A 14,587-nucleotide genomic window follows, 5' to 3' on the forward strand; every position below is an offset into this window, starting at 1 on the left:
ATGAGGCAGGAGCCAGGAATCACCCTGGCTCACCTACACACAAGGCAGCAGAGTCAGACGACCAGAAGGCAAAGCTAGAAACGATCCCTACAAGAAGCAGCAAGATGTAGGCAAGTTTCTTTTTAAAGGTGGGGTTTCTGGCCCAGAGGTGCTCTGCAGCTGCAATCAGGGCCCCTTCAGGCCCTGCTCTGATGCAGGAAACACCTGATGGGCCACGAGCTGGCTCCCTGTCTGTTGTGTGGCTGTGGATTACGCTCACTTGCAGGGTGAGGGCAGGGTGGCAAGTCACTTGTTGGCATGGAGAAGACTGAGAGGTCCCAGCCAAGGTCCCCTAAGCTGCATCTCCCTGCTTTCATCTTTCCTTCCTTGCCTAGGACCATTTTACTTCAAAGACATCCTGGCCCTGGGCAGTGTTCCCTGTGAGAGAAAGGCCCATTTGTGCAGCAGAGCTCAGTCTCTGCCAGCCCAGGAGCCCACAGCAGGCCCGGCACAAGCTGCAGGCAGAGCTGTGCCTGGCTGGGGACACGGCACGGGGCCCTGGTTCCATCTGTGCTGTCTGCCTGGCTGAATTCATACCTTTCTGATGATGAACAGGATGGTGTGACATTCAGCCACAGATCAGGAGAACAAAGGCTGCAGTCAGCAAAGGGAATCACATGAGTGGGAGTCCCAGAAATGACCAGTTCCTGTTGCCAGATACTACTGAATGTGGGCTGAGTTCTAAGGAAATGAAACAAGAAGGCCCAAACAAACCGAATCCATACTGTGTTTTGTTTTCCGATTACTTAAAAAGAATTAACAGCTTCTATGTGATGCTACATGAACTGATGAAGATACAATAAATGTGCTTTCAATCTTGATGCTGTAGAAAAGACTAGCAGCAATTTGAAGAAGGCAAAACCTACTCCCCTCCTGATAGCTTTAGCTGTAACAGAATTAAGTAGTCTGCCAATAAAAGTAATGTCGCTCTAAGGAAGAATGGGAATTCTGCTCAATATGGCTTCAAAGCAGCTTGGAACATGTTTGTTGGAAAACTGCTGCTGCCAGACCAAACCACAAAGTTGTGCCTGGTCAGGGAGAGCAGCTGCAATAGGAAGGAAGAGCCTGTATGAGGTGTGAGGGCTGTGTGGAAGAGCTGACCCTCTTACAGTAGAGCTACTTTGCAGCAAAACTGGTGGGGGTGATCTGGCTCTACTGGCCTGCACTAGTTTTTCCAGGCATTCTTAGCATGTGAAGAAAATATAAGGCTTTTCTATGAGACTGCAGGCATGCATTTATTTGGCCCTCAGCTTTCATCAGAACAGTGCCTCTGAAGGGAAAAAAATACAAGTTCTGGCCACAGGGGCTGGCCAGGGGTCTATCTTAGAAGAAATGCTTCAGAAGTATTAATGTCTGCACAAGATAGCTTGTAGCTACAAATGGGATTTTCCTAAAAATTTTGTCTCTTCCAGATGCAGAAAACTCAGTAATCTCTCTGTTTTTCTAAATGACAGCACATGTGCCTATGTAATGAGCCCGTATACCCTAAACCAAAGGGTCTGCAGTGCTGCTTTTGTACCACATCCCTACCTCAAGCCTGCTTCCTCTTTTAGAGTTTGTCCACTGCAGTCAGTGGGCTCACCAGCTGCTTATTGTTGCCTGACCTCCAGCACCAAAACAATAAAGATGATGCCAGTGTCCCCAGGCTGGTATTTACACTGTGAAAAAACTACATAGATGGGAATGCCTTGCCCTTGCCAGGGTCTCAGTGGAAGAACAGTCATTACCACCCATATTGCACAGAGGAGAAATGGAGACAGAGAGGGCATAACACTCAGTCTAGGAGGTGAAAGCTGAAGATCTGTGGAACAGTTCTATAGTGACTGTTCTGCTGGCACTGGGCTCTTTCTACCATGTGTTTAGCAGTACCTGTCCAGTTCAGATCTTTTAAAGGTCACTTGTAAGCCTCCCTCTACCAAAAAATCATTATTAAGTGAATTTCCACGTCATATAGGGATGTTGTAATGAAAAATATACTATAATATTGTGTAATCAAACACATGGCAAAGCAAGCTATGTAAATATTGCATGCAGAGCTAGAGCAGGACACAGATAGTATCCACCATTCAACTCTTCTACATGTATATATATATATATTAAAGGGACACTGAAGGGCTAATATCCAAGAAATAAATTTTAAAAAATCATGACTAAGCGAGCATTTCTATGGTTTGGGCATTATCCATCTTATTGGAGCTGAAGGGAATTGCTCTTTTTACGGATGTGCTTTGGCTCACACACTTTGGATTGCTCTTTGAACCTTTCCTGCTGGACAGTAAGTAGTAAGTCATTCTTCACTTGTAATGCCAGAGCTTTCTAGGCCTTCAACTCTCTCTGGGGTGTGGTTCCTTTGTTTCAGTTCTGTAAAAGTTACTCTCGTTTCTAATACAACTTTTAGCAATTCATAAAGAGAAGGCAAAGGAGTCCAGAGGTAAACAGAGAAAAGCTGCGCCATAGCAAACTGGAGTGGAAAGAGCTCATTTCTCGGCAAGTGTTATATCAAACAAGAAGCAGGGTTTGAATTTTCAGGGCCGTCTTCAGGGACTCTCTGGCAAGACACAACAACAAGAACCTCAAGGTGCAGTACAAAACATGAAGTATTTCCAATCAACCTGAGAAATCTGCATCAGAGAACCTCAGATCTGTTCATCTGGCATCTGTTCATTCATCATCTGTTCACCTGGAGGTGCACTGGAACCTGGGGCTCTCCCAGCCACCACCGCACCTCGGCAGTGGTGCAGGTATGAATCCAACCCTCCAAATGGACTTTAATCAGCAGAGCTATGTTCTCAGGGGTGTGGAGTGCTGTGTGCTGGTACAAACACTGATGGAGTAGTTAGAAAGCAAAAGTGCTCTTTCTTTTACTAGAGTTTAGATGAATGTAGGGTTGAAAGTAATTTTATGCTGTTAAAAGCAACAGGAAAACCTTTTGCCAGGGTCAAGGAAGTGCAGCATCAATATATATATATAAATGTATACTTATACATGGAACTCTCAGAGAGTGGAAAACACACATTCTCTCAGTGCCCGTAGCTATAAGGATAGCCACAGTACTAGCACAAATACCCATTAAACAAGTACTCTCCAAGCACTTCCCTGCATCTCACAGTTTGTTGCTGGTAAAACCTGCACTCTTGGTTATCTTGGTCCAGCTCTACACCAGCTCCACTTCCTAGGGAGTGGACTCCTGGAACATCACTTCAGCCAGCAGCTCATCTCCAAATTATGGTCATGTTCACCTTTACTGGTGGTTTGCTAGAGGACTTCTGCAGCAGAGGCCCATTGACGCCACTGTACTGTTCCTCACCAGAACCTCCTTATCTCACCCACAGCTCACAGTAAACAAGAGTAGCTATTGCCCTTGACTCTCCTGTCCATCCAAAACATCTCCAGACACCTCTGTCCCCAGGAAACCTAATTTGTAAGCATGTAGGTACTCAGCTGTTTATGGGTGTTCACCTACCCCTAGAAGAACTGCTAGCACCTGAATACCTTAGAGTACATCTCATGTATTAAAATCCCAATGGAACAGCTCAGGCAGAGGGCCTTCCTTTGGATGTGAAGTTAAAGCTCAGATGCAGTACTATGAGATTCTAAAGGAATACCTTCCTCTTTCTCAAGCCGTTTCCCTACATGGGCAAACTGCAAAAAAAATGGTGGTTTTAAATAGCTGGACTTTAATCGTTTGTACCTGAAAAAATGCCTATTTATGTATGTTTCAGCAACCCTTTTGTGAAATTGTGTTTCTCAATAGGAAAAGGAGCGGTTTTTTTACAAAATTATCATTGTTCTTGTCAAAAAACTCCAAAACTGGTACAAGTCCTTGGATATATAACTACCAACAGCTATTTATCATCTGTGAAAAATAATATGAGGCTGTGAAACCCAGCTGTATCAGATTTTAATAATCCAAATTTCACACTTCCCAAAGTCACAGTCTCACAGAGACCCTGTGTGTGGGGAACAAGGCTGCTACGGGTCAGCATTGCCAAAGCAGGAGCTGGTTTTTTGGTTCACAGACATCTCCCAGACAAAATAAAACAAGAAAAGACGAGGCACTTTTTTTCAATTTACAATGTTTTAAAGCTCTTTTTTTACTAAAAAAAAGTGAGTTGTGAAAGCAGAGGGCAGGCTACAACGCCAGACACAAAAATGGATGAGAGGTGGTGGAATTCTACATGGGAAGACAGTAAGACAACAGTCCCATGAGCATCAGAGGCTACAACTGGTCTTCCTGTGCTGTGTAGCACAGACTCAACTCTGCAGCTGGTGTGCAGCTCCTGCTCAAGTTCACATCATGGCTCTGTCTATACCTGCAGAGCACAAGCACTGGCTTTGTGGTTGAATATGAAAATGGTGCAGACACACTGCTTGTTTAAAAAAAAGAAAAAAAGAAAAACGAGAAAGAAAGAACAAAAGCAGCAGAAAGCCTTTCTTTCCTTAAAGGGATCACAGGGAGCTTAGCATTATTAGCATTGGAATATGATTGTCTGGGTGGATGGGGATGTGCTTTCTATAGTTACTATGAAAGTGCCTAAGATTATGGTATTCAGGGCATTCTGCATGACAAGACATTCAAATTGAAGCTCCTGCTTTCAATCACAAAGGGAAAATCTGCCTTTTGATGATGCCTGAACAACCAGGTTAGAAAGGTGTCTGCTGATGCCTTCTTCCCCCTGAGCTTTGCAAAATTTAAGTCAGGGAAAAAGTTTCTGTATTTCTGGAAGGGAAAAAAAACCCTCCTGACATTAACAGGGAAAATTATGATCTCAGCTTTAACTCTAGGCTGCTTCAGCTGTCCCCACTCCTCTCACTACACCATTTTTTCTCTGTAGGTAAACGTTTTTCTGGAGAAATTTCTCTTGCTCCCCACACGAGCACATCCAGAGTGACTGTGATGTTGCAATCACTACACCCGTGTCGCTGACTTGTAAATGACCTGTCTGGCTGGACCCTCAAACTGACAGCTAAACAGGGCTGGCTATGTGGAATTGCAACGAAGAGTACATGGGAAAAAACAGCACAAAAACCAGAAGCAGTGCATTCATCTCTTCCCAAATTCTATCTGCTTTCTTTTCCTTTATGTCTTGAGCAAGTCATTCCCCTCCTTAATCATGTTCTTGTGATAGAGTTTCTTATCAGTGGCCTGTCTCCAAAGTGATAATTGTCCTTTCCCTTCAAGAATGTCTGTATTTTCCACAAGTCACTTCACTGTGGACCAAAAATATGACTGTCAGCCACAGCTTAGCACTTTCAGTTGTCAATGAGGTGTTTCTCAAAAGCAGGAGAAAGAAAAAAACGTAATTTCACTAAACCTGGTTGCTTTTTATTTTCCTTACTGCTCCTCAGGTCCAAAGGAGTTTCAGACGTTTGTCATGCCATAGCCACAGTAATCATATCACAACCGTGTGCTTGAGTTTTTGATATTGCTAGTCTCTTCATCTGTTTCCTTGTATCACACACTAGCAGATACAGACTATCAGAGCAAGCAGATAACTGCACTGAAATCACACCGGAAGTGTTGTCCTGCTCTGCCTCCCAATATCATTTTGGAATTGTGGAAAACAGGGCACTGTGGGTTTAGCTGGTTTAAAGCAACAGAAACTGCAAAGCTCACTGAGGCTGAGGGGAACTGTGAGGTACCACTGCCTGCTGCAATGACACCACACGTTCAGGATGCAGACAGGGTGCTCAGCTCGCAGTTTCTTTCCATAAGTAGCTAACAGATCTAGTAGAGACCTATGATCTCCTCCTCTTGCTGAGAACCAGTGTCAGGCATGCAGCTACAGAGTGCACAGTATTTTAGCATTTTTACATAGATATAACAGCCTTCAGTGTAACATTCACACTAGTAATTTTCACCAAACAGTTAAAAAATAAAGAATGCATGAATTCCTACGGAATGGAATATTTCTATTTTCTACCTGCTCTCGAAATATATCACTCTAATCACAAGGACAGTGGTGGGTAAAAATCCATGGGAAATACCCCTATATTTACAAGCATTTTATGTAACCTTCTCATTCACCAATATAATGTAAAATCAATCTGTAATATGAAAACCAGGCCTTGATCACAGACAGGTATGTGTGGCAGAACCAGCTTTTAAACCATAAAACATAGTTATCAGAAAAGAAAGAAATAGCATTGTCTAAATCAGCGCTCACAATACAAAATTGAGAGTCAAATGATAACAGCTCTAGTTTCATGTTTTAACCAATTCTGTGGCAGTCAGGACAACGCCTAATCTCTCTGTTCCTCTTGCTTTCTCGTAGCAAAGTGTTTTGGGTTCTCTGGGAAAGAAGATGTTGTATAAAGAACACATAAGGATTGACAGGTGTGGGAGTAAGATGATCATCTATATTCAGAACCAGACACAAGATTCTTCTTCCCAGTGAGGGGCATTTGAAGACAAATAACCCCAGCTAAGCAGCAAAGGAAACATTTTAAGAATTTTGTTGTACAAAGGGAAGAAAGAGCATTGGGTACTGACATGGTTTTTCCCAAGTACAAAGGAGAAGCAGCAGTTCAAAACGAATAAAGACGTGAATAAGGAAGGCCTAAAAATGCCATTTGTCCATGAAATCTAAATTTCTTTTTCTGAAAAGCAAAATCAGGTTTAGTAATGTTTTTTTAAACAAAGCTCCATATTTGTTTTTTAAAACCTCTAACAAGATACGGTACTTACCAGTATTTTTCAAAAGGATGGATCTAAAAATGACTCAAAGAAGTACCAGTGTCTCAGTTGCACAGAGGTAAACGTGCATAACCTGACCACCAACATTTATCCAAGTCCCATATCCAAAAAAGTGGGGCTCTCTTTTCCTTCCCTAAAGACACATGCCTCAGATTTACCTTCCAAGAAAAATTTACCAGCACTGCCTTGGTGCAAACCTGAATGCAACATCTTGGGATCTATTTACATTATGCTTTTCCTTCTTAATCAGATTTTGTGGTTTTGGTTTTGTCTTTGTTTTTTCCAAGGGAAGTGTACACTTCCAAAAAGAAACCTAAAGAAGTTAAGGACTCTGTCTCTCCCTGAGCCTGACACATCATTTTTAGAAACTGTATCTTCACAATAACATCAGGCCTTCAACCATCTCTCAGAAGGAGACCTATTTGGATGGAAATACTCTTTGTCAGTCTTGACATCTACACTGTTTTTTTAAAAAAGTTCACCAATTGCACAAAAGGATGCCTCTAATGGGTCTCAGGCCACTTCCTTATTATCTAGTTGGATCTTTAACAGAAACTGGTAATGCTTCCCTGCTGACACATATAAAAATCACTGTCTGCAATGCAGCTTTTGACAGCCTGAAATTGCAGAGGTTCTGTCACTTGCTTTCATTTGCTGATCCCTTGGTTGAAAATCTATTGGTGAAGATCATCTCACAAGCAAGTATCTGATAATTCTTCCTGTCAGACACACTAGAAAGATTAACAGCGGTGAATGTTGGTCTTGTGTCATAGACAATCTGTTAGGAGTGCCATGGAGAAATGCAAAGCCTAGACAAGCAATGGATTCTGTGATTCTGAAAAATATGTTCTTAAATGTGATGGCAAGTGTCTTAAGAGCTTGTGGGGAGCCATGACAAAAGGAGATTCAATGACAGGCAGCAGAAAAAGCAGTTCCTTCTCAAAATTCCAATAGCAAAGCAGCCAGTTACATCTGGGATGGTGTTCTAAAGCAGTTTGGGACAAATTGACTCCTCACTGTATTTTTTTAAATATGAACTCTCACTAGAATTGTTTCCAGATCAATAATTTATTGTGAAGAATCAGCAGAGTTTTGTTGGTGTCAGATTGCAAGATAGGGATTAAAGATGCATTAAAAGGCACTTATTCATCTCTTTCTGATTTTCCTGCTGCTAAACAGAAAGTTCCAAATTTAAAATATATCTGTGCGCTTTTTCTGTCTTGATTTGAAATGTGAGCAGAACACTGCAAAAGAGCAAATGTCACAGCAAGCACATTTGAAATCCTCAGGCTGGAAGACCTTTTAATTGGAATATATTTCCTAGGGGTTTAACTGATTTTATTTTTCCTCCACAAGAAGAGAGTCATTCCTCCCTCCCTCCCTCCAAAGAGGAAAAAAAATGCAATCATATACTCCCACAGGATGTTGACTCCATCTCAAAAAAGACAAAAGGAGATTAATGTAAGTTATAATGTAGGAGAAAATTAATACAAGGTAGAAGAGGTAACAAAGTGAAAGTCAAACAATGGTATGTTTGCTCAGGGATGTCAAAGGTAGGAATGAGAGTAATTTCTATTGGTTTTGAAAGCTGTTTTCATACTTTGAAAAACAAGGACTGATTATAGTGATTTGTGGTTGGGGGTGGCAGGAAAGGAAACTGCTGCTTCTGCAGTTTCAAGGCCTGTATTGCCTGTGATTTTCCAGCAGCCAGTAGCCAGATTTCTACAGCTGCGAGAAGGCTAAGATTGAAGCGAAGACTTCCCCTAGATAATTAAAAATCAGCACATTTTTACTAAAGTCAGGCAACAGCAAATTTAGCATATAAACTACTAGGTGCAAAAACAGTAATAAATTCCTGCTAACACACACAAGGACCTGTAATCAGCAGCCTCCAATCCAGAGAGTTACAGACATAGGTACCTTCGTTCTCAGCACAGTTTCTTGAAAGAACAAAAATGGGTAAGAGCATGAATGGAGTGTGAATAGGATGGTTTTAGTGGACATCCTGGAAAGTCCGCCATAAATATCTGACACTCAAAGGCTTTTTTATCTGAATGAATCTAAACTTTATCTTGATTCACACTTAAAATGTTCTGTTCATTTATGCACACCTGCATAAACCTGTTTCCTCTATTCATACGAATACCAAGGTTTAGCTTGTAAACCTTCTCTATGCATTGCATGTTCCCTAGATATTGCTTGTTTTGTGTCCATGTTTCTCAGAAGACCAGAGTCATGGAAAAACACATTCCTCAGGGAAGCCTGAGTCTCCTCTTGCTTATGTGTCATCATTCTGGACCAGCAATCATCAGAGACCTATTTATGGAAAGATTTCACTTGTATTAATTTTTTTCTCTTAAATAAAAGATAGATGAGTTCAGAGAATGTCACTGTTCTTATCTGGTGAGAAACACCCCTGTGATTCTCTATGGCAGCCGCCTCCAGTCCCACTGATTTTTTGATTCTTATAACAGGTTTTAAGAATTAACAGACTGCAAATGAAGAGTGAAAAAAACCATTCCTCTGTAATTCTTTAAATCAGTCTGCAGAGAACAGTCTGCAAGGATGCTTGAAAGAGTTTAGATAACAAGCAGATCTATGAACACTGGGTTCAATCAAGCCTAGATCTCCTTGGATTTGCATCTTGTTACTGACCTGAATTCCTAACAGAACTTGAGTAGTGCTGTTAAATGAACTCAGGAGACTAATCACATACTAAGAAGTAAAAGATTTGCATTGCTGTTTGCAAACAAGAAACAGAGAGAATGACTGTGCAATGGATTCTACTCTATTGCACATTTCTTAAAGCTTGGACAAAGCAACAGGTACTGGTGCAGTGGATTCTCTGGGGTCTGAAAAGTAGTGAGGCTGGATTCTTGCCCTTCTCAATTGCCTGCTTTCACCAAACTCAAAACATGACAATTTTATGATTCCTGTTACTCTTTGCCTATAGGCAAAGACATTATTGCGAGGAGACTGAGTTTGTAGCAGGGTCATTTCTTTAGAAAACATAAAATTGTGGGACAGTTGCTTACAATAAGTAGTGCAGCAGCAACATTTGGACACACTGATCCCAAGCTCATGAATGAGGGCAGTGGGGGTCAGCAGAGGGGGAGATGCTGATCTCCTCTCTCTTGTGATCAGCAATGTGACATAAAGAAATGGAATGAAGATGCATCAGGGGAAGTTTCAGTTGAACATTAGGCACAAGGTTCTTCAGTGAGAGGACCCTGGAATAGATCCCTAGAGAAGTGGTCACAGCAGCAAGCCTGTCCAAGTTCAAGAAGCTCTTGGATATAGTCATATGGTTTAGGTTTAGGTAATCCCGTGAGAAGCAGGGAGTTAGACTCAGTGGTCCGTATGGGTCCCTTCCAACACAGATATTCCAATCATAGAATATCTATGGATAGAATATCTATCCACAGATATTCTATGATTCTATGATTCTAAGTCTTGACTCACATGCCTCTCACAGGAAAACATACCTTAAAAATGGAAAAGGATATAGAAGTGAAGTTCAGTACAAGAATTTCTGAGATAAGATTTTTAAGAGGTACTGGAAGTCTTAAAAAAATAAAAAATCAGCACCTGATATCCAGAGGGTTGAGAAATAATAGCTCTTTTAAGTATTGCCGTTTCCACACACTGTATCAAAGTATTTGAAACTGTTTTCACCATGCCTTTTTTCCTGTAATGAAGCATGGCCTGACTGCAGCAGTTTTACCTATACAAAGAAAGCATATAACTAAAAGGAAAGGATATGACTAAACACAGGAAGCAATTAGTCAATAACTAAAGCAGACTTGCAAGGAAAATACGTGGGAAGGGAAAGTCCAAGTACCAGATAAAATGCCTGGAGGCAAAAGTATTTTACTATCATACTGTTTTTCTCTTATCTGCTGGGACATGTTTATACAAAACCAAGAGACATCTAAATGGCTTTAAATGGGATTGCTTCTCTTATTAGCTTAGTATTCTTGCTTTTTGATACTCTACCAAGTGTTTTGGGTTCATCACTCCTGTGATTACAAAATCACTGACATTTAAGTCTTACTTTATCACCTTAAATGCAGCCCATTTTCAATGCATGAACTCTACCTTTTGCTTTGGAGGGTGAACCTGGGCGAAGCGAGAGCTGCTGCTTGCAATAAGTCATATAATTGATAACAAAATACTTGTCGCCCCTTGTCAGAGATGGCAGGGCTTTTCACTGCTAAATACTCAAAGCCAATACATGAAAATGTGTTTAAAAAATACGGTTTATTTGAAAAATACTAATCAGTCTTATTGTGGTAATTATCACGTTGTGCAATGAAAAAAATGCCAGGAGCAGCTGCAGAAAGCAGAGGAGATCAACAGGATCCTAAACTAACTCAAACAATACTATTTAATCTCAAATGCTGTTGGACATATTAAAAAAAGTCTTGCAAGAAGGAATGCACACAAAAAGTATGGAATTGTACCTTCAAACAATAAAGGGAATTGCACAAAGGCAAAGAGCAGCTGGAAATTCCCATCCACCTTGCTTCACACTGACTTCCTGTGTAGACAAACAACGGATAAATAATAGTACTTCTGAAGAGTCTTTGGATACTGCTGTGGCTACACCAGGAAACATTCTTACACCTATTGTTTCAATCTTCTTGAAAAAATGCCCAATGTATTCGCCTCTCTGGTCTCCTCTTTCTGCCTTGAGTTAAAACATAACAGTAGATTCTAAACTAATGTAAATATATGTATCATTGCACTAAATTTAGAAATAACAATGTTAAATAGCACAGGGTGAGAACATGGGTGATTCCATAATTTCAAAGGAATTTGATGAAAATCTGGGGGAGAAAGATTAATTCCTCAGTATATCTGGATCTAGGCCCAGTTTTGAACCTTTTTATTGTAATAAAAATTAGCATCTGGCAGATTAAAGCCATGAAGAGTAACGTGATTAAGGTAATATTTAGCAGAACTGGAAGGAGCCAGATTTCATTGAGCCATAAACCACTCAGATCATCATACTGAAACATGCTGCATGATGACATAATAATAATAATAATAATTATAATAATAATTATAATAATAATTTGCCAGTTGGAGATTGGTATACTATATAAAAATGCAGAACTGCTGTTGAAGCACTATTTCACAGAATCACAGAATGTGCTGAGTGGAAGGTACCCTCAAGGGTTATTGAGTCCAATTCCCAGCCCTACACAACACTGTCCCCAAGAGTCACGCCATGAGTCCAAGAATATTTTCCAAATGTCTCTTGAACTCTGTCAGGCTGGTGCTGTGACCATTTTCCTGGGGAGCCTGTTCCAGTACCTAGCCACTCTCTGGGTGAAGAACATTTTTCTAATATCCAACCAAAACCTGCCCCTGACACAGCTTCAGGCCATTCCCTCAGGTCCTGTCACTGTCACCACAGAGGAGAGATCAGTGCCTGCCCCTCCTCTTCCCCTCACAAGGAAGTTGTAACTGCAGTGAGGTCTCCCCTCAGTCTCCTCTTCTCCAGGCTGAACAGACCAAGTGACCTCAGCCACTCCTCACACGGCTTCTCCTCAAGGCCCTTCATCATCCTCGTGCCCTCCTTTGGACACTCTCTAACAGCTCAGTGGCTTTTCTGTGTTGTGGCACCCAGACCTGCCCCCAGCACTCGAGGTGAGGCTGCCCCAGTGCAGAGCAGAGCGGGACAATCCCCTCCCTTGCCCGGCTGGTGATGCTGGGCCTGATGCCCCCCAGGACACGGGTGGCTCTCCTGGCTGCCAGGGCACTGCTCACTCATGTTCAACCAGGACCCCCAGGTCCCTTTCTGCGGGGTTACCCTCAAGCCTTCTCATTCCCTGTTCTGTCTGTTGTAGAGCAACACCTGGAGAGTTGCTCCATCCCAGGTGCAGAATCTGGGACTTTCCCTCGCTGAATTTCATGTGGCTGATGCCTGCCCAGTCCTCTCATTTGTCAAGGTCTCTCTGCAGGGCCTTCCTGCCCTCAAGGGAGTCAGCAGCTCCCTCAGTTTTGTCTCCTCTGTGAACTTGCTGAGTATCCCTTCCCTTGCTTAGTATCCCCTGTGTCCAAGCCATTTATGAAGATGTTGAAGAGCGCAGGGCTGAGGATGGAGCCCTGTGGAACCCCCCTAGTGACAGGTCACCAGTCTGGTGCCACCCCATTCACTGTAACCCTTTGTGTCCCACCTGTGAGCCAGTTGCTCACCCATCATGTAACGTGGTTATTCATCTGTGTGCTGGACATTTCATCCAGAAGGATCCTGGAGGGCCAGTATTGAAAGCTTTACTGAAATCTGGAAAGATTACATCAGCTGGCTTCCCTTGATCAGCTAGGTGGGTTACCTTGTCATGAAAGGAAATCAGGTTTGTCAAGCAGGAACTTCCCCTCATGAAGTCTTGCTGGCTGTGATCAGTGACTGCATTGTTCTTTAGGTGTTTTTTAATACCTCCCAGAATAATCTTCTCCACGACCTTACCAGGCACTGAAGTGAGACTGATGGGCCCACAGTTTCTGGGGTATTCTTTCTCGCTCCTTTTGAAAACTGGGACAACATTCATCCAATCCATTGAGCTGGGACCTCTCTGTATTCCCAAGACTGCCCAAAAACCAAGAGAGTTTTTGCCATGACATCATCTAGTTCTTAGAGAAATCCCATCAGGCCCCACAGATTTGTAGATATTCAACTGGAGAAGCAGATCCTGCACAACTTTAGGGTTGACTGGAGTTGATAACTCTCGCAGTCATGGTCCTCCAGCTCAGGGCACTGAGACCCCCTTGGTTCATCATCCATGTTGAAGACAGAGTCAAAGAATGCATTAAACACTCCTGCCTTGTCCCTGTGCCTCTCAGCAGATATTTACAATCACTACTAATTTGGCATTCCACAGTGACCTGGCGCTGTTTTTCTGTGCCTGAATGAATACTCCAGGTTAGAAGAAAGGACTGGACAAGTGTATACATGAAAATAAAATACCCAGAATGGGTCAGAATTCACAGGAATGCAAAACAAAATGAAACTTCCTAACATCTTCATTATCCAAGAGCAAAACTGAGAAGGCCATTTTACACAGTTAAAAGGGGAAGCTGGGAGCTGGCTTTCATCAACCCTACCCTTTGTTCTTGTTATGTTAGTCTTTGTTCCGTGTATTGGCACAGCTGATTTGTGGTCATTAGCTTGGAATATCTTCACCAGACTGCCGCCTTTTCACTTCTCCCAGGATGCCTGCAGGAGTGACTTTTATATGAGCTGACGAAAGTCAGGCTAAATATTCCATGCTAAAAGCTGCTCAGGAAAATCTGGGCCTTTGGAAATTACTTTCTGTTAAGAACTGGCTTTTTTTCTATAGCTCTTTCTCTGTTGTTTCCCATTCTACTAGTATTTTTTATAGTCTTGGGGTGAAAACCAAACTCCTCCACCCTTGCTGGGAAATTTTGACTATATCTTCAGTTAAGTGCAATGGAACGAACAGAATAAACTATATATATGTCTGTATGTACGTACGTATGTATATATGTATGTATGTATATACACAGACGTATAATACATGTATAATGTAAAACATGGCTATCCAACAAGGACTCTAGGGAACAGGAAACATGAACTGCAACTGAACTGCATAAACTGTGCTGCCTCAAGGTTGGGAAAACATTAATAAAAGGTTGCTGTTCCTTATTCAGCTGTGAGATTGCAGGAACAAAAGCAGTATTTCTGGAAAAAATACACACAAAAATTTGAGGAAAGAGGGGAAGGAGGAAAAGCAGAACTCCAGAGCAAGTCTCCCCTACTTTTTGTGACTGTAATGGTGGCATTTTGTTAGCTTCAAAATGGAAACAGCTCCATAATAGGAATAC

General features: G+C 41.9%; 1 long non-coding RNA gene across 1 annotated transcript; it reads left to right on the forward strand.

The window, feature by feature from the left end:
* The first annotated feature begins 277 nt into the window (after nt 1–277).
* LOC121658418 lies at nt 278–7,891 on the forward strand. Its single transcript, XR_006013962.1, has 2 exons — nt 278–2,780; nt 4,875–7,891. It is a non-coding gene; the product is annotated as an uncharacterized LOC121658418 (long non-coding RNA).
* Nucleotides 7,892–14,587: the final 6,696 nt, after the last annotated feature.

This window comes from Corvus kubaryi, unplaced genomic scaffold (genome assembly GCF_017639235.1).
Source record: "Corvus kubaryi isolate FWS band 111438036 unplaced genomic scaffold, C.kubaryi_AGA036_p1.0 split3-37296, whole genome shotgun sequence".
NCBI classification, from domain to species: Eukaryota; Metazoa; Chordata; class Aves; order Passeriformes; family Corvidae; genus Corvus; species Corvus kubaryi.